Source organism: Bos grunniens, chromosome 8 (genome assembly GCF_055505025.1).
Source record: "Bos grunniens cultivar Pamir isolate PY7600 chromosome 8, Bosgru_T2T1.0, whole genome shotgun sequence".
Taxonomy (NCBI): Eukaryota; Metazoa; Chordata; class Mammalia; order Artiodactyla; family Bovidae; genus Bos; species Bos grunniens.
In genome coordinates, this window is record NC_141172.1 from 12,247,701 (window position 1) to 12,268,861 (window position 21,161).

Here is a 21,161-nt window from a genome sequence, read left to right on the forward strand (position 1 = left end):
TCTATAATTTTATATAATAGGAATTTGAATATTTATTTCTAATCTTTAATTTGAAATTAATAGGATTTACTTGTTTTTTCCATGCTTGCTTTTTATATAAAAATGATATAACAAGGACTCTTCTCCAGTTATTTCCTTGTGTATTATAGAACTGAGAAAATGAAGCTGTAAAGAATCAGCTTCTTCAGGGATTGTTGAGGTAGCATGTGCTGTGACTATGCAATCTAAGCTATCATGCCAAGAGGGCCCCCTTTCTACTAGTCAAATACAGACCTTGTCTATAAAAGCAGAGGAGTGAGGTCACAAATAATCAGTATGATGGGGAGAAAAGGGACTGAATTTCCCTAGTCTCTCCATTTTTCATAAGTTAGCTTAGGGGAATGGCTTACATTCTCCCAAACCAACTGAATTGGAGCCATTCCAAGGAAATTTTGTGGAGTAACTGTGGGAGGGGTTGCTTCAGGAGGGACAAGGCTGACCTGCTGAGCCAATGAATTTGCTGCTAACTGCTATGCAGATGTGAGCAGGCAGGACCCAGGATGGGCAAAGTAGGGGTCTTGGTGTTTCTTTCTTTTATTTATTTTTAATTTTTATTTTATATTGGACTGTAGTTGATTTATAGTATTGTGCTAATTTCAAGAGTAGAGCAAAGTGATTCAGTTATACATACATATACATTTTTAAAATCATTTTCCCATTTGTGTTATTATAGAATACTGAGCAGAGTTCCCTGTGCTGTATCTACTTGATATATAGCAGAATGTATTTCAGTCCTAAACTTCCAGTTTATACCTCCCACTCACTTTTACCCTTTGGTAGCCATGGATTTATTTTTTACCTCTGTGAATCTGTTTCTGTTTTGTAAATAAGCTCATTTGCATCATCTTTTTTTTTTTTTTTTTAAGATTCTGTACATAAGTGACATCATATGATGTTTGTCTTTCTCTGTCTCACTTACTTCACTAAGTATGATAATCTCCAGGTACATTCATGTTGCTACAAATGATATTGTTTTGTTCTTTTTATGACTAATATTCCATTGTATATATGGACTTTATGTTCTTTATCCATTCCTCTGATGGACATTTACCTTGCTTCCATGCCCTGGCTATCATAAATTGTGCTACAATGAACATTACAACACATGTACCTTTTTGAATTAAGTTTTTCTCTGGGTATATGCTCAGAAGTGCAATTGCTGAATCATATGGTAGTTCTATTTTTAGTTTTAGAAGAAACCTCCTACTATTCTCCATAGTGATTATACCAATTTATACTCCCACCAGCAGTGTAGGAGGGTTCCCTTTTTTTCCACAGCTTCTCTAGCATTTATTGTTTGTAGAATTTTTGAAGATGGCCATTCTAACTGGTATAAGATGAAATCTCAATATAGTTTTGTTTTGTTCTCTAATAATTAGTGATGTTGAGCATCTTTTCATGTGCCTGTTGGCCATCTATGTGTATTTTTTGGAGAAATGTTTATTTAGGTCTTCAGCCTATTTTTTGATTGGGTTGTTTATATCCCTGTCTTATTTCCAATTAACCTGTTCTTTCTTCCTACATATGTATGAGCCTCATTAAAGCCCTGGAGTAAATTCACTTGTTTAGTAATACTGAAGTAGACTGGACCATCTCAAATTATATAGAACAGATACAAATTAGTAAAGCTACTAGACTTTCTTTTCTCTGCTCATTTATTTGGTTCATACATACATACATATATATATTATATACATACATACATATATATATATATAGTCTTCAAAAATGTATTATCTGGAACAAATATACTTAGGTCAATCCTCAGTATTATTTGAATAGCAATATCATGTTAGAATTTCACTATTAAGTGGATTTGTCATCCAATTGTTTTGGAATGCTTACTATTATAGGACTGTAACTGTTTGACAAGGTATGTTATTTCCTAAAGTGCGTATTTTTGAAACAATAGCTTCTTAGCTTTCTGACCCTTTTGACATAAAAGGAACAAAATGGTATCTCCTTACATCCTATTTTTCATTCGTGATTTTTTTCCTGTATGCAGTCAGCAGTTTTTCTCATCTTTTAAGGCATTAAATGCATGAAAATATTTTTCCTCTAGTGATGAGTTGAAATAAATTAATTTTGCACTGTAATATGTGAGTCTTGATCTTTTCCTTTTGAGAGTTCTTTCCTCTTTCTCTCAGTTGCAAGAACCTGTATTTTGATATCTGCATTCATTATTTAATATCCAACAACAGGATTAGTTTTCTAGGAATTTTGTCTCATATGCTTTGGCTGCAGTGAGTAAGCTTAGCTCATGACTATTTGGTCATCTCACAATTAATATAAAAGAGATGACATGATTCTTGCAGTGTGTACTTTTATTTTTGTGGTGTTTTTCAGTGACATCTTGAATCATTCAGTTCAGTTCAATTCAGTTCAGTTGCTCAGTCGTGTCCAACTCTTTGTGACCCGGTGAATCGCAGCAGGCCAGGCCTCCCTGTCCCTCACCAACTCCCGGAGTTCACCCAGACTCACGTCCATCAAGTCAGTGATGCCATCCAGGCATCTTATCCTATGTCGTCCCCTTCTCCTCCTGCCCTCAATCCTTCCCAGCATCAGAGTCTTTTCCAATGAGTCAGCTCTTTGCATGAGGTGGCCAATGTACTGGAGTTTCAGCTTCAGCATCATTCTCTTCAAAGAACACCCAGGGCTGATCTCCTCCAGAATGGACTGGTTTGATCTCCTTGCAGTCCAAGGGACTCTCAAGAGTCTTCTCCAACACCACAGTTCAAAAGCATCAATTCTTCAGCACTCAGCCTTCTTCACAGTCCAGCTCTCACATCCATACATGACCACAGGAAAAACCATAGCCTTGACTAGATGAACCTTTGTTGGCAAAGTAATGTCTCTGCTTTTGAATATGCTATCTAGGTTGGTCATAACTTTTCTTCCAAGGAGTAAGCGTCTTTTAATTAAACCTTTCTAAATTTTTTTTAATATTGAATATTCTTTGAAAACCTAACAGATGATAAGTATTAGCTTCTGTAAGCTGGAATCCCTTACATGGAATAAGTGGGTATCAGGACTGTATGTTGTGTATTACTGCCAAAGTTGGTGAAGTGGTATGTGGTTTAGTTAATAGATATGATCAATCAGATTTCTAAATTTAAAAATGAACTAGAGTTAAAAAATGTTGTGCTGTAAAAGATCATATATAGAATATTTCCTCCAGCCACCCATTTTACAAATGAGTAAAAGTAAGCCCAAAACTCTGAAGCTTTTGCTTATAATGTTGCAGTCAGTGTGTTAGAAAGCCTTGGGCTAGACTTCACTCACCTATATGTTGGCCTATTGGATTTTTTAATGTTTTTGTTGTCCCTAGTATATAGTGATATAAGCTAAAAGGAGAAACAAAAATAACTATAACCTAGAGTGTCTGATAAGTTGTGTTTGTATTTCAATAATAACATTCAGGTTATCATCTAAATACAAAGACTTCTTTCCTCTAGTTTTACAGAATAACAAAAACAGTGCATGGAAACTTCCTCAAATTTTTCTTCAATTTGCAAATGTATCTGCACTTCTATTCATTATTTTATGTTTCCTTTTGTTTATGGTAGATGTCCTTGAATCTGTTTATTCAAAGCAGCTTCCTTGACTTGTGTTCTGTATCTAAACCACTGGATAAGACCACCCTCTGGACCTCATTCTTCCTCCTGTATAGTATGCCCTCTCTGGGAGATGCCTTTGTGATCATCTAAACATACTCAACTCTCTCTACAGTGACAGACTTTATTTTGGGGGGCTCCAAAATCACTGAAGATGGTGACTGCAGCCATGAAATTAAAAGACGCTTACTTCTTGGAAGAAAAGTTACGACCAACATAGACAGCATATTAAAAAGTGGAGACATTACTTTGCCAACAAAGGTCCATCTAGTCAAAGCTATGGTTTTTCCAATAGTCATGTATGGATGTGAGAGTTGGACTATAAAGAAAGCTGAGTGCCAAATAATTGATGCTTTTGAACTGTGGTGTTGGAGAAGACTCTTAAGAGCCCTTTGGACTTCAAGATCAAACCAGTCAATCCTCAAGGAAATCAGTCCTGAAAAATCATTGGAAGGACTGATGCTGAAGCTGAAACTCCAGTTCTTTGGCCACGTGATGTGAAGAGCTGACTCATTTGAAAAGACCCTGATGCTGGGAAAGATTGAGGGCAGGAGGAGAAGGGATGACAGAGGATAAGATGGTTGGATGGCACCACTGACTTGATGGATATGAGTTTGAGTAAACTCCGGGAGTTGGTGATGGACAGGGGGGCCTGGCGGATGGTCACAAAAAGTCTGACACAACACTGAATTGAACTGACCTAACTCTACCTTAAGTGAATTCTTCTTTAAACACCCTGCTGTTCACAATGTCAATTAAAAAAGATGTACAACTTGAGGTTTGTGAGTTAAGTTTTATTTGGGGTAAAATGAGGACTGCAGACCGGGAGGCAGCATCTCAGCTCTGAGAGACTGCTCCAAAGTGGCAGTGGGGGAAGGTGAATATATAAAGTTTTGGTGAAGGGGGAGTTCAATACCATGAAGCACTCAATTTACAAAAGGTTTTTTGTTATGAGGATCTGACTTCACCATGAAGGGATTTAGTGCTTCTCTAGATAGAGGAGATGCAAGGATTGAGATCATAACATCTATTCCTAGAAACATCCAACTATCTAAAGACCTGTCCCACCAGATTCCCTGGAGCACAGAGTGCCTCACTCCACCCTGAAGTCCCTCAGGGGTTGTTGAAGGTCAACAGCTGTGGCAGCATGGGGTTCAGTCTCCATAGAGGCAGATGGCAAATGCCTTTGTTGTTCAGTCATTGGCAATGCTCTTGGTAAGTGTCAATTTGTAGTTGACAACAACTACTGTACTAACTCCTTTTCTTCACAACCATCATTTAAAAAACTGTTTAAATTTGCTGTAAATACTCACTTACCTCCACTGAAACGGATAGAGTCTGATTTATTGTACTTAACTCACATTGCTGTAAGACATCAGTGTCCTGTTGATTGGTACATTGAATTAACTTCTCTCTGTACTACTCCTACCTGATCTGTCTAGCAATTTTAACTCTTTACCACTTCTTCAGAATTAGTTATCTGGCATAACTAATTATGTAATTCTGGCTATCAGTCCATGTTTTTTATTTCTCCTTTCCCAGTTCCCTTTTCTGGGCTTCATTTCCTAAACACCTGTTTTAAATATTGATCTTCACAGTTCTTTTAAGCTTTATTTCCATCTTACATTTCCTGGATAGAATCACTCAGCAATTATCCATACCCTGATGACCTCTAATCAAGCTGTAAACATCAACTATAATATTTGTACTGATGTTCAAACCCACAAATCTAGCAACTTTCACCAGGTGCAATTGTATGTTTTACAATCTTTATGAATCACAATTACAAAAGTGAGTGGAATTTCCCTTTTCAGAAGTTCTTCTGTGATTACCATCTTTATGTTACTTTCATTCATATAGGTTTTTCTATCATAAATCATATCAATAAATTACAAAGGCCCACTTATTCATTGCCCACATATGTATCTTAAAACAGAAAACCATTTATGTCCCTGGACTACCAACAGCTTTCTAAACAATCCCACTATCTCTAGTTTTACTTCCCTCTAACACACACTTGACACTGAGATCAGAATGACCTTTGTAATTGCAAATATAACCATGTCACTCTCTTCTATATAACCTTTGAAATGATCCCCTAATGTGCTAAGGTAAAAGCCCCAGATTCTAATGATATCCTATAAGATGTTCTCTACTCAATTTATCTTTTCTGTTTACCTCTAAGTACCATCTCATTTACAAAATGGAATCATACTAAATGTTCTTTACATCTCTAACTGCATCACACTTTCTTTAAAGTCTGTCCCATTACGTATAGATTGCTACTGTCTGAAATAGTAGTGTCCTTTACTTTTATAGCCTGTACTTTCTATATGCTACTTTAATACTCTGTGGTCTTTCTACCCTAGCATGTAGTGATTTGTCTGTTAACTCTAAAATATACCATTAGCTTCATGACATTATAACGATAATTTTCTTGTTGTTTATTTCTTACCCAGTAAATATATATATATATATTAATATGAGAGAGGAATATTTAATCTTTGCAGCACAGGTAAGGTAATTTAAATTTATATTGATTTTTCTAATTTAGATTGTCCAGTTGCTATGCAATATTTTTGGGAAATAAATCTGTGTTGTATCGGATACTCTGGGTACCGCCTTGTTCTCTCCTGGGAAGGAAAACAGACTGCCTGATTTTTGCTTTTGTTTTTAGATCATGTGTGCTAAAGTCTCTGAGCTCCAGTAGAATGAAAATTTGCCTCTTTCCTGTGGATAATTTGAATTCTCAATATCTAAATATCTGAAATTAAGATATATAAATATTGACATGTCATATCAAAATTTCCAAATTTCTCATTGAAAACTTTTTCTTTTTTATAGTAGATTAAGGAAAATGCAAATAAGCATCTGGAAAAATGTAAATAAAGATGTGTGTGTGTGTGTGTGTGTATTTAGATGTCATCATATGCCTGCAATTTCCAACCTAAATAAACAGTAAAACATTTGAGAAACACTCCTGAGCTAGTCTGCAATCCCTGGCCCCTAAAGTATAATATCAGAGGTCAATTTGTAGCAAATAACAAATCTGAGGTCACTCTGTAGCAAATTGACAAAGACAAGACAAAGACAAAAAGACAAGACATTGTCTTTGTCCTCATCTCTGAGTAAACTGGCCAAACACAAAATTCTGGACTGCTTAGAGATGAAAGATTCCCACCTCAAACAAAAGATTAGAGACCAGATGGAATATGAAAGAGTGAAAACTTGACTAATGTCATTTCCTTGCTATTTGTTTCATTCAGTAAAATATTTTTGAAAATCAAAATTTATTTTGACCCAGAAAGGAAAAAGAGACCCAGTTTTATCATAGACTGAAGTGATAGTATGGATCTTCTCTTTGAACAGAAGGTCTTTGAGATGCATCATTTTTATACTCTGATAATTTTTCACAGTTGTTTTTTCTATTTTTTAAGATTGAAGGTGGAGAGCTTTTTTTCCCCTCACACAAGAAACATGCTCTCTCTCCCTGACACAGTTGTAACCGAGGAAAGCCCAGAATATGGCAAACGTGATAGTTTAATAATAGGCAAGTTTATTTCTTTGTTAATACAAAATTTCAGGTGCAGTGCTGTGTCACTGTGTTGCCAAAATAAAGAGACGGTTTATCATGTGGTATTTCTAGTACAGAGGAAGCATTTAGTTGGAGAACAAGTTGCAGAACTGCAACTTAGGAAAAAAAAAATGTCAAGAAATACCATAGCAATAATTAAGAGTGGCGTTTGCCTGTCATTTGGTTGGAAAGATATAAAGTTGGAAAGATATAAAGATACCATCAGTTTTCAGTTTCAAATTGTGGCAAGAAGAAGTTGATATTTATAAAAGTACAAAAAAAAAATGGTTCCATAATCACTTTGAATTCACAGCCAGAGAAATATGCTTAAAGAGAGTAAGTAATATATTCATTATCTTACAGCTTGTGAATGGCCAATCAGAATTCTAGTTTGGGAAGACGTGCTTTCAGCCTCCATTAATCATCTCCTGCCTAACTACTTAATCATTTTAAACTACTAAAAATGTTATCAGATCTTTTTTTGGTAATTAGTTTTATCTCAAGTTCTGAGCTGGCTTTACTCTTGTCTCATTAAATGTCTTCATTGTTAATAGAGCAGTGGCATTGTTGTATTTGCTAGCAGAGTAGATTCCTATCTAAATTACAGTTATCAGACAAAAGAAGTATATCTCATTTATTTTGACAAAACAGTCTAACATGGTGTCTGGCATAAAAAGAGTTCTCAAAAAATGCCTTGTGGGAAGAGTGGACTTGAAGACTTTTTCTCTCACTCCTTTACTTGGTGACCTGTGATTAAAAAAAGAAAAAGTTTTAGTAGAAATACATACTTTAATTTTGTTACACTCTTTTCCACTAGACTTTTTTTTTTCTTGTATAATGCCAGATGAAGGAAAAAATAAAGACAGTCATTTAAGCATGATAATTTTTGATAGTGTCTAAGGGGGACCTTACTAAAAAGGACAAAGCAGAGAGAAACATTAAGGGGAGCAATGGACCCATGTTGAGATAGAATGATAGAACTTTTTTAAATTGTAGAAATTAGAAATAAACAATTTAGTATTTTGAGTTTTGCAAGGCTTCTTATTGCACAGAAACAAATGGATTGATAACCAGGAACAATATAGGCTAATAAAGTCACTACAGGGTATTTTCAGTAAATGAGTTGCTGAGGAATGATTTCATCACTTCTAAAAACTATATTAACTCTTTCTGTGTGTGAGTGTGTTTAAAGGATTTTTTTTTCCATTTTAATAAATGGTAAAATCTAGAGGGAAAAGAAGGAATGCTATTAGAAAACATGGTGTTACACCTGTATTTTCAGGCTTGTGCATTCCGATGGTTGCTGACTTTTATACACTCCTTTAAGAGGAACATGGATGATAGAAACCACCTTTCCTTCCAAAGATAACAGTTACAACCATGAATGCTGAACTTCCCTTGGACTTCAGTGGTTAAGATGCTGTGCTTTCATTGCAGCAGGTGCAAGTTCTATCACTGGTTGGGGAACCAAGATCCTGCATGTCACAGATCTTGCTTACTGTGAGGTCTGGCCAGAAAAATGAAAAGAAAACAGGTTTTTTAAAAAGTGAATGCTCAGTTCTTTTCTATTTCCACATATCTGTTAAAAACCTTGCCTCCTTCTCATATCTAACAATTGCTCAGTATGCAATCTCTGCTTCTTATTTGACTTTAGACATGTAAGAGTTACGTCCTCTTTGTGAGGATGAGTAGTTTCAAAGGGGAATGGACAAATGAGAGGAAGATCACATCATGAAGCAGTTTCATCGCTTGCTCCCTTTGAGTCCACAATGCGTTTCTAAGACTCATATTCAGTTGACATGTCACATCCTCTTTCTTCTGTTGTCTCTCCTCATAAATAGAATTTCTGCAAATTAGAATCCTAATATACCAAGGGACCACATTGGTTTTCCAGGTAGACCGTGAAATATTCTTTTTTAGTAGTGTATAAAATTAAGGGTACTATATTTAATGACTTACCTCACAGGATGTCAGTTGACTAAGCAGAAATGTTTTTTTAGTCTCAGCCACAGTAACCAAACTGAAGTATAAGAATGTGCTTTGAAACTGAACAAATAGCTCATCAACTCAATTATATGCAATCTTCTAAAAATAAAATATTATTTTTGCCACACTATTAATCTTTGCATTTCTGGAGAAACAACAGTATTAGTGTGGTCTCATTAAATATCTGGAGCTATTTGTCATATTATCTTTTGGGAAATTTGAAGATTTACTCTATCCATGGCATTTTGGTAACATTACAAATATGTTCTCTTTTATACGTCTCCAGTCATATTTCACTTTTATTGATCAACTGGAATATGATTTTAGGTTAATACAAACATAAAAATAATAATAGTTGAATACAAATTTTAAATATTAAAAATGTATCACACTTCTTATTTTTCCCTTAATAATATAAATTAAATCACTATAATGAGAATATTGAGTGGTCAGTATTAATTCTGTTATATAATTTACCCCCACTTGGAGAAGGAAATGGCAAACCACTCCAGTATCCAGGCTTGGAAAATCCAGTGGACAGAGGAGCCTGGTGGGCTGCTGTCCATGAGGTTGCAAAGAGTGGGGCACAACTGAACACTAACACACAGCCCCACTTAGCATTCTTTTCTCTTTACAGTTATTTTAAAGATTTTATTTTCTTGAATGTGTATAGTTTGGCAACAGACTTAACATCTGGGATAAAGTCTACTTGAGTATTTTTGTAGGTAAGAAAAGCCTAAAGTGTTTGTTACTAAATTATGTTTTAGTATGATTGTGATTCCCAGTATAGCATTCATAGTTGTTCATTGTTTGAAAGAGAGCAGTATATGTTGTTAATAAATCAATTAATTTAAGAAGATTATTTACAGATTCCCTTATGTTCTTGCTGTAGAGAATCAAAAATACATCAGGGACTGGAGATGCCTTTTGTATCTATGCAGAGCTTGCATTTTCCATCTAATGTGCACTTGTGAGAATTTTCAACAGGTACAAATACTGGGGTTTAGCAATTAGTGCAGTTGGTTCAATTATTCAATTAACTATGCTTCTGAAGCTTTCTAATGCACTGTTCTGGAGATTTGAGACCTTCGGTCTGAAAAAGTAACCACCTATTTTAACTAGAATTCAGCAGAGGAAACAGAAAAGAATGCATACTAAGACAGATTTTAAAAAAAAGTTATAGAGAGAATGGAATATAGTTTCAGTTGTAAAGGACACAAAACTTAAGAGCTATAGAAAATGAAACACAAATATGTGTAGTCCTAATTTGACCTGCTGCCACAGAAAAGACACTGAGCATGTTAAAAGTATTCCCCATTTATAAAAATGACTTTAGCGAAGCATTCTTACCTTACAAAGATAAAATATCTGTTAACATAGTAAGTAAAAAGAAAGACAAGGCAAAAAATCATTTGGAATGAAAGACTCATGAAAATTGACATATATACTGTGTATCAAATAAGCCAACAGTTGAAAGACTTATATTCCAAACTTAATACTAGAGCCTTAATTGGAAATGTTGGTGAATGAACATATAAATCATTAAATATGATAGAAAGCTTTAATTTCAGTTTTAATTGCAAAAGCAATTGAAAATCCTAAGTAGTATGCAGAAATTCAAGGTGATATAGTGAAGTCCAATAGTAGCATCTTGTTTTACAGTAACTAAACACAAACAAATTAATAAAAGCCAGCAAATCTTAAACAACAGAAAGCAAGAAAAAGGCATAATCTTATACAACAGTTTCCTAAAATTAGCAGAGAAGGAAAGCAGTTCACTATGAAAACAATAAAAATACAAAGAGTAGATTTCTCTAACAATTATCATAGAATTGATTCTTTAAGTTAATGCTATTTAGAACAATAATAAGTACAAGGGAAACTTGCAGACTATCCCCAGCAATAAAGAAACCTAAGCAACATGAACCATTGGAAGAACAAAAAGAAAATTGGAGACTGTCTTAAAAGGAAGTAGAAATTTAGGGACATTCAAACTCCCCTTTCCCAGGCTCCTCTCCTCCAAGGTAAACAAAGTCAAAGACCCACTTATTAATTTCATGTTCTTGTTTGGAGTTTGAGTGAAGAATGAATGCTGATGTACAAAAGACATTTAAAATTCAGGGAAAAGTAGCCAAAGATGACTTGTTCTCAAGCTTTAAAGTCTAATGGGCTTCCCTAAAATTAGAATAAAAAATACTTTTATTAGATGGAATACATCCTATATGGCCCATTTAATAATATCAGAGCTTAAAGAATACATAGTAGGGCTACCAACCAAAACTGATCATTGCTTTAGCTGATCTTTCCTTCCCCTCAGACTACATTACAATAAACAAAGTATGCACTCTTTAACATTTAACTATAATTCTATGGAGACGCTAACACAGTTCTCACAATAGTGGGACAGTCAACCAAAATGAGGTAATTTTTGACAAAATTACCTTCTTTAGCAAAACGGAGGGAAAAAGGAAAAAGGGAATACAACAACACTGAAAGATAAATTCTTCTTGAAAAGGAAATGAGGCAAGAAAAGAGAGGAAGTCATCAGTACAAATAGTGAGAACCAAATGTTGAATTAAATCATCACAGAAAATAGAAAATTTATATTTGGCTGTCCCTGTGCTATAGTTGAAAATAACAAGAACATGAATTAATTCAGTTTGTATATATGATCAGTGTATCAATCAGTGTTTCCTACCAATCATACACACAGACATAAGCAGTGGCAAAAAATAGTAATCATGTATATATCAGTTTTCTTCAGATCCCTAAGAGTGGTTTTGCTGATATAAATTGGCATTGGCTAGGTAATTCAGGGTTCAATACTGGTTGGCTCCCGATGTCTCCTCTACTCTCTCTGGACTAGCAGGCTAGCCAAAGTGTGCTTATTTCATAGCAAAGGCAGAAACAAAAGAGAACAAACACAAATGTGCAAGCAAATCTCCAACCCATTCATGACATCATGCTTACTAATATACTATTTGAAGAATCAAGTCACATGACCAAATATATCACGTGGTTCAGAGTACACTGTATGTCTATGAAACATACTGCAAGTCATAAAAGGCAAAGGGCTTGGAAAGGAGTAAAGAAACAGGGATAATGGTTTAATCTATGTATAATATCAAAGATAAAATATTCAGTCTAGATTATGAGAGTTTAAGTACTTGGCATAAGAAAAAGAAGATCATTATACAACTAAGAAGTCCTTCTGGAATAACAAGAAATCAAATGGAGGACTTTAAATTGTACATACAAGAGTAACTTAGTTCAGTTCAGTTGCTCAGTTGTGTCTGACTCTTTGTGACTCCATGAACCACAGCACGCCAGCCCTCCCTTTCCATCACCAACTCCCGGAGTTCACTCAAACTCATGCCCATCAAGTTGGTGATGCCATCCAGCCATCTCATCCTCTGTCATCCCCTTCTCCTCCTGCCCCCAATCCTTCCCAGCATCAGAGTCTTTTCCAGTGAGTCAACTCTTCACATGAGGTGGCCAAAGTATTTGAGTTTCAGCTTCAGCATTATTCCTTCCAATGAACACCCAGGACTGATCTTCTTTAGGATGGACTGGTTGGATCTCCTTGCAGTCCAAGGGACTCTGAAGAGTCTTCTCCAACACCACAGTTCAAAAGCATCAATTCTTCGGCACTCAGTTTTCTTCACAGTCCAACTCTCACATCCATACATGACCACTGGAAAAACCATAGCCTTGAATAGACGGACCTTGGTTGGCAAAGTAATGTCTCTGCTCTTGAATATGCTACATAGGTTGGTCATAACTTTCCTTCCAAGAAGTAAGCATCTTCTAATTTCATGGCTGCAGTCACCATCTGCAGTGATTTTGGAGCCCCAAAACATAAAATCTGACACTGCTTCCACTGTTTCCCCATCTACTTCCCATGAAGTGATGGGACCAGATGCCATGATCTTCATTTTCTGAACGTTGAGCTTTAAGCCAACCTTTTTGCTCTCCTCTTTCACTTTCATCAAGAGGCTCTTTAGCTCTTCTTCACTTTCTGCCATAAGGGTGGTGTCATCTGCATATCTGAGGTTATTGATATTTCTCCCGGCAATCTTGATTCTAGCTTGTGCTTCTTCCAGCCCAGAGTTTCTCATGATGTACTCTGCGTATAAGTTAAATAAGCAGTGTGACAATATACAGCCTTGATGTACTCCTTTTCCTATTTGGAACAAGTCTGTTGTTCCATGTCCAGTTCTAACTGTTGCTTCCTGACCTGCATACAAATTTCTCAAGAGGCAGTTCAGTGGTCTGGTATTCCCATCTCTTTCAGAATTTTCCACAGCATCCAAGGTAAGAGAAACCCAGGTAAGATGGTAGGTGTTGCAAGAGGGCATCAGAGGGCAGACACACTGAAATCATAATCACAGAAAAGTAGTCAATCTGAACACATGGACCACAGCCTTGTCTAACTCAATGAAACTAAGCCATGCCCTGTGGGGCCACCCAAGACAGATAGGTCATGGTGGAGAGGTCTGACAGAATGTGGTCCACTGGAGAAGGGAATGGCAAATCACTTCAATATTCTTGCCTTGAGAACCTCTGAACAGTATGAAAAGGCAAAATTATAGGATACTGAAAGAGTAACTTAAGATGCAGTGAAATCTAAGTAAAAGGACAATAAAATCGCTAGACTGTATGGAAGACAAAGGTTATCCATTATAGCAATAAGTACAAATAATAAATGCTGGAGAGGGTGTAGAGAAAAGGGAACCCTCTTACACTGTTGGTGGGAATGCAAACTAGTACAGCCACTATGGAGAACACTGTGGAGGTTCCTTAAAAAACTGGAAATAGAACTGCCTTATGATCCAGCAATCCCACTGCTGGGCATACACACTGAGGAAACCAGAAGGGAAAGAGACACGTGTACCCCAATGTTCATCGCAGCACTGTTTATAATAGCCAGGACATGGAAGCAACCTAGATGCCCATCAGCAGATGAATGGATAAGAAAGCAGTGGTACATATACACAATGGAGTATTACTCAGCCATTAAAAAGAATACATTTGAATCAGTTCTAATGAGGTGGATGAAACTGGAGCCTATTATACAGAGTGAAGTAAGCCAGAAGGAAAAACATAAATACAGTATACTAACGCATATATATGGAATTTAGAAAGATGGTAACAATAACCCAGTGTACAAGACAGCAAAAGAGACACTGATGTATAGAACAGTCTTATGGACTCTGTGGGAGAGGGAGAGGGTGGGAAGATTTGGGAGAATGGCATTGAAACATGTAAAATATCATGTAAGAAATGAGTTGCCAGTCCAGGTTCGATGCACGATACTGGATGCTTGGGGCTAGTGCACTGGGACGACCCAGAGGGATGGTATGGGGAGGGAGGAGGGAGGAGGGTTCAGGATGGGGAACACATGTATACCTGTGGCGGATTCATTTCGATATTTGGCAAAACTAATACAATTATGTAAAGTTTAAAAATAAAGTAAAATTAGAAAAAAAAAAAAAAAACTGTGCCCAGCAGAGAACTGAAAACACAAAGAAACCTAAGTCAATAAATTTCTAGAATAGAGAAGCCAACATGACAGGGAAAACTAGTCACAAAGAAATAGTAATAGACCAGGTCATTGGAGCTCTGTGATATATAATATTTTCATCTGTTAACTGAAAGGTTGGACTGTATTAGTTCTTTAAAATCTCTGAATTATATTATCAAGTCATTATATATGTGCACACTCATGTATTTTTTTATAGCTAAAATACAAAAATACTTATGATAAAAACACACAACCTCAAGTTTTGCCAGATGTTTGTTTTGTTTTGTTGCTGTCATTTTAAAACTATAATTTTTCAGAACAGGAAATGATAGAATGAGGACTTTGCAGAAACAACCAAGCAAGATCAGTACATTAAACAGAAACTTAAGAAAGAAAAGGAAGCTTAATAAAATTTCAATAAAGTCTAATTCTTCTTGAAGCATTGAGACTCTTGTTAAGTGAAATAGTATTAATTAAGTGAATTGTGTCTTTCAGTAACTGATACTAAATTAATATATTAAGGTTGTTTAAGGTAATAATTTGCTGCATGTTTTAGCTCAGAGGAGAAAATAATTTATATTATCCTACTATATTCAATAAAATTAGGAAAACATTAAGTACTTAATGAAATAGCTACTACCTTTGTCAAGTTTGAAGATCATTAACTTTTGGGTGAAGCTACAATTTTAATGACATAGAATTAGCTCATCTATCATACCCTTCACATTTCGACATGTTCATTACACACAAATATCATTATCTGTAAAATAGCAGTTTTTTTGAAGGCTTATTCGCTATGTTCCAGTAAAAATGCTATTTTTAAGTTTTAAAAAGCTTTGATATATATATATATAAATTCTTATTTCTAGTTGGCCTTCCCACCCAAGTGTTGTTTTCCAATTATCTTCACAATAAATATATTTTTCTTTACATTTAGTAATTTAAAGAGATTAATTGATGCATGTTTATCAATTAATTCCTTCATTCATATTGTTGAAAACAAATATAGAATGATGTCAGAAACCTTGTTTATAAAAGAATATGAATTAACAAATGTTAGTTTAATTATTCTACCTCATTTTTAATTACAAGATTATAGAGGCAAGCATGAATAGATTAATTTTCTGACTGATAAATACATTTTACACTTTAGTTTTTACTGTTTGTGACCTTAAGCTATATGAAATAGCCATCTTTATAATTCAAAAGTGCTGAATATCAACATTTTCTTATGGTTCAGTTTGATGCCTTTTACTATGCCAATTATAATATTGTAAAACATAAACAGTATATACAATGTGAATAAAAATGCATAATAGAAAATAATATTAGCAATGGTATATCATACTGTGAAATGGAGGATTTTTAAAATTACCTTGTGTAATACCCATGCTTCTAAAATGAATGTCAATACTTTTATAATCAGAATATCATCACTTTTTATTTATAAAACATACCTTTGAATATGAAATAAATAATACAAATGTCATGTATGGATTCTCTTTTCAGCCACTGTGACTCAACTCATAATTATTCTAGAATTTAATATAAGTTTGGATATGTATAGTTTAGAATTTTGTGTGGCTGGGAAGTCCCACATTGTGTTTTCAAGCTTTGCTTAGCAGTCTGTGAGCTGTTCATCTTCACTATTGTGGCAGAGACTACTTTTCATCAAGAAACCGTATCTCTTCTCCTTCCTGAGCCTGGACATAGGCTATAGTTTCCACACTTGAAAAAAACCATAATAGATACTAAAAAATGTAAATTATCAGGCTAAATAGATGTAGCACATACTTTTAAAGTCGAATCATCTACAAAAAGAAAGAATGAGGGAAAAACTATTTAAATGAAATATAAACTTGTAGGATAAAGCTGAATATGAAAGGAATCCTATTAGTGTAAATGAAATAAAAATTCAAAGACTCAGATTTTCAGACATCTTTAAAACTTACCTATAAATTCATTACTAGATGCACATGTTAAATATAAGAACACAAAAAAGCCAAAGGAAATGAGTAGTTGTGTTAAAATCAGACACCTAGACATTTCCTAGTGAAAATTACCTATGCATACTCACTTAGTAAGCTTCCCTAGTGGCTCAGCAGTAAAGAATTTGCCTGCAATGCAAGAGCCACAGGAGACACAGGTTCTATCCCTGGGTCAGGAAGATCCCCTGGAGGAGGGCATGGTAACCCATGCCAGGATTCTTGCCTGGAGAAGAATCTCCTGGACAGAGGAGTGTGACAGGCTAAGTCCATGGGGTCCAAAGAGTTGGACACAACTGAAGCAACTTAGCGCAGCACGTTCACTAATAATGTTCATATAGCACTATGCACTATGGCCAAGAATTGGAAACCCAGAAACAATCGTATGAATAGCGTTGTATTTAAATGATAGAATGTTATAAATTATTAATAACGAACAAACTATTTCCAAATCAGCAATCAAGATGAATCCCACAAATGTACAGCTGGACCAAGGGAGCTAGACACCATAGGCTACATCCTGTATGATTCCATTTATATGGGATTATATTCATCTTTGAAAACTGGCGGAAGGCAAGAGAGTAATTACCTTCCACAGAGGTGTAATGAAAGAAAAAAGTTATGGGGATTTTACGGTGCTGGTAAAATCTATGTCATTACCTTATTGCTGGTTCCATAAGTATGTTTACTTTGTGAAAATTATTTGAGTTTTATACTTATGAATTGTGCTCTCATCTATGTGTAAAGGATACACAACATTCTTTACTATTATTATTGTTATATTAATAAAGATCCATTTTAGAGAAGTTTATTAATAATTGATAACACATGTTTATACTTATGTTGCATGAATATTATAAAAGCAGTGTTCAGAGTATGCACACACCTTTTCCATGTAGGTTAAATTTATTTTAATTGTTATCAAATTCTTTCCATTTCTTCTCTTCTCACCTTTATAATGAACTAATTGTAAAACATTTATAATAAAGTACTTTTGTTGCTTCAATCTACTCTATTTATCTGGCCTCTAATGGGTTAATGTGGGGAAAGCATGAGTAGGATTTTCTCAAATACTGTGTCCATTCACACAGGTGCACACACACACACAAGGTTAGTCTGGGCTACTTATATTAGTTACATTTAACAGAACTGCTGTCAGATAATTAAGTCTTCAACAAAGTAAGATTATAAAAATTATTCCCAGATTACAATTAATATACATATATAACTTTCTTCTTAGGCCTTTTTTGAATTCTCATTTTGAGACTTTTCACAGTGTTGCCATGATAATTGGAAAGTTCATGTTGTATATTTTAAATCTATAGGTGACAATCACTGCCACATCTAATTTATATTTCTTTTTAGAACTTAGAGGCATATTGATTCGTATACAAATACTACAGGATGGCCAAATGAGAATGAGTTACTAAAATAATTAAAGGGTCCCATTTTCTTCAATAATGAAAGATAAGAATCAGAGTCCTCAAATGAACCTCAAATTGAGCTGTCACAGGGCATAGAGAATAAGAAAATAATCCTGGAATGATTTTGGCTGTCAATTTTATCCTGGAAATCAATGTGGAAATGTTCATTGTTGCCATATATCCCTGTTTATTCTAAAAGAGAAGGTAACCTATTAAAATCAAAGCCACTTTAAGAGATAAGAGCTACTTATATGCCATATATTATCTGTTATAAAGAAGAATATTTCAAGCTTATAAAGTACAATTTATTGACCCCTCCTTTAAAAAAAAAAATGGAGGCATCATGTTGTCAAAGGTCAAAAAATGACACAGTGCTCAAGTTGTCATTGATCTCAGATTTACCAAATTTAAGTCTGTCAAACTCCAGGCTCATATCCTTTCTAAGATGCTAAATATCTAAGAAGATGATGTATTTTCTCCCTCACATCAAAAGACCAGTGAAGTTCTGACCTAATGTGATTCTTTGGTGAAAACAAAAAGAAATACAAAGATGTTTGTCGCAAGTACGTATTAGTTTCCTCGGATTGCCATAACAAATTCTCACAACTTAGTTTTTAAAAATACAGAAATGTATTCTCCCACAGTTCTGAGGGCCAGAAGTTCAAAACAAAGGTGTCAGCACGGCCATGCTTCTGCTAAATTCTCTTGGAAAGATACCACTTTCCTCCTTCCTGGCTTGTGGTAGTTGGCAATCTTTGCCTTGTAACTGCATCTCTCCAGTTTCTGTCTGCCTTCAAATAGCTATCATCCTTCTGCATGTGTGTCTCTGTATCTCCTATAAGGACACCTGTCCTTGCATTTGGAGCCCACTGTAATCCAGTATGACATCTTAACTTGATTGCATGAGTGAAGAGCCCTTTTCTAAATATGATCTGATCTTTTTCACAGGCCTTAGAAGTTATGACTTCAGCATATCTCTTGGCGAGACACAATTAACCCACTATAGTAAGTCATCTTTGATCTTTGGTATTTCTAAGCAAAAAAGATACAGCCAATAGACATATTTTGTGGAGGTCCCTTAATATTAGCCTCACATTGAATTGTGGAATCTATGACCCAGAAAAGATGATTTCCAGGACACTCCTAGCTTTGGAATGGATTTCCAAACCTCCTATTAATGTTATTAGTGTCACAACCTCAGTATTTTTGTAGAGCCAAGCTGATATGTTTATGTGAATAAAATGGTACAATAGATGACTAAATGTTAATACCAAAATATAAATTTATTTACTGGAAGGAAAAAAAAATGGACTGAGTCACTAGCAAGTACTGTATTACCTAGTACGATGGGTCAATTACATTAAAAAATACTTTTTAACTAAAGTTGAACATCAGAGTTTGGCCATCAGAACAATATTTTGGCCACCTGATGTGACGAACTGACTCACTGGAAAAGACCCTGATGCTGGGAAAGATTGAGGGCAGGAGGAGAAGGGAACGACAGAGGATGAGATGGTTGGATGGCATCACCACTCAATGGACATGAGTTTGAGTAAGCTCCGGGAGTTGGTGATGGACAGGGAGGCCTGACATGCTGCAGTCCATGGGGTCACAGAGTCGGACATGACTGAGCGACTGAACTGAACGCCAGAGTTACATGTTCTATAGTTCTAATTGTTTTAAAGGATTGTATTGTGAACCCTAAGAACCCTGAGAATCCATTTGGTACTTTATCCTTTGATATCTTTAGTTATTTAGACAAGTATCCTTTATTTGAATTATTGTTAGTTAATTATTGTTTTCTTTCCCATCCCATACATTATCACTAAAAAGATCTATAATGGATACAATTGATCTATGTAGTCTGCAAACATTTCTTTAAAACAAAATACTTGTAAACAATAACTTTTTCTTTAGATTTGTGTTTCCTCTATTTTTAGGAATCCTGAATTCTATGTTTCCATATACCTTTTCCTGTTACAACTTCCATTAATCATACTTTTTTTCAAAATTGTGATTAACAATTTGATATATCCAGAAGGACTCATGCTTATACATTTCAAAATTATCCATAATGCATGTAGTTTCCAAGTATTACATTATTCATTCATATTGGTGCTTATACATAATTAAAACTGAATTTAAAAATGTTTAGAATCAGTGCTTAATATATTTTTCTATTATTTTGTTATATATATATAAAATTAAACCTTACATGAAACTTTAAACTGTTTAGTATTAGTGCTTAATATTTTTCTCTTTTGGAACTTTCAAAAACAGGTGTGTGTGTGTTTGTGCAAGCGTGTTTACTTCCCACTTTAGCAGTTTAAAATCCTTACCATTAATCTCACTTTGGTGTACTCTTTCCCTGTAGCTGAATGTTACTTGTAATTATGTGTTACATTGACTCTCCTAATCAATTTTATTCCTAGAAGTTGAAAAAGTATTATAAATTAGTGTTTTTCCATTTCATATCCCTTTTCACATTATGGATGTCAATAAATTATTTTTCTCTAAATTTATAGTTTTCTTAGTAGTCACATGCTCATGTTTATGCACTAAAAAATAGTATTAATAATTTAAATATATAGTATATGTTATTCTATGTAACTGCTATGTGAGATATTCCAAGAATGAAATTGGCACATATCCATTTTGAGTGCCCTGTCAGTTTATACATGGTAAGAGGCATTGATGGTGAGCAGACAAATATTTAGGAAAGGCCATTTTCCTAGCGTGGCTGTTCCATAGCAATAGGAAAGGGGAAGGCAAGGATTAAATACAAATAAGCAATTAAGCTTGCATTAGGAAATCCAAACTAATTGGATAGAAAGAGACTGCAGTTAGCCTTAGGACATATTAGGTGAAAACACATATAAACAAATTATAGTCACAATGCAAAGAATCAACACAGCAAAGGGGGTTTAGAATAAGACACAAAGAGTGAGAATGATAGAATTAAGTGTGCTGTACAGAGCAGTCCCTACCACTCAAAAAAAAAAAAAAAAGATTATG

At 34.8% G+C, this 21,161-nt stretch overlaps 1 long non-coding RNA gene across 8 annotated transcripts in view; it reads left to right on the plus strand.

The window, feature by feature from the left end:
• LOC147366672 (uncharacterized) overlaps positions 1-21,161 on the plus strand; it is a 384,117-nt gene that overhangs the window by 272,234 nt on the left and 90,722 nt on the right. The window contains exon 2 of one of the 8 annotated variants that reach the window (XR_015168926.1): positions 19,095-19,151. The exons of the other annotated variants lie outside the window; for them this stretch is intronic. This is a non-coding gene — a long non-coding RNA (uncharacterized LOC147366672). The remainder of the gene's footprint in view (positions 1-19,094; positions 19,152-21,161) is intronic. 8 annotated transcript variants of the gene reach the window in all.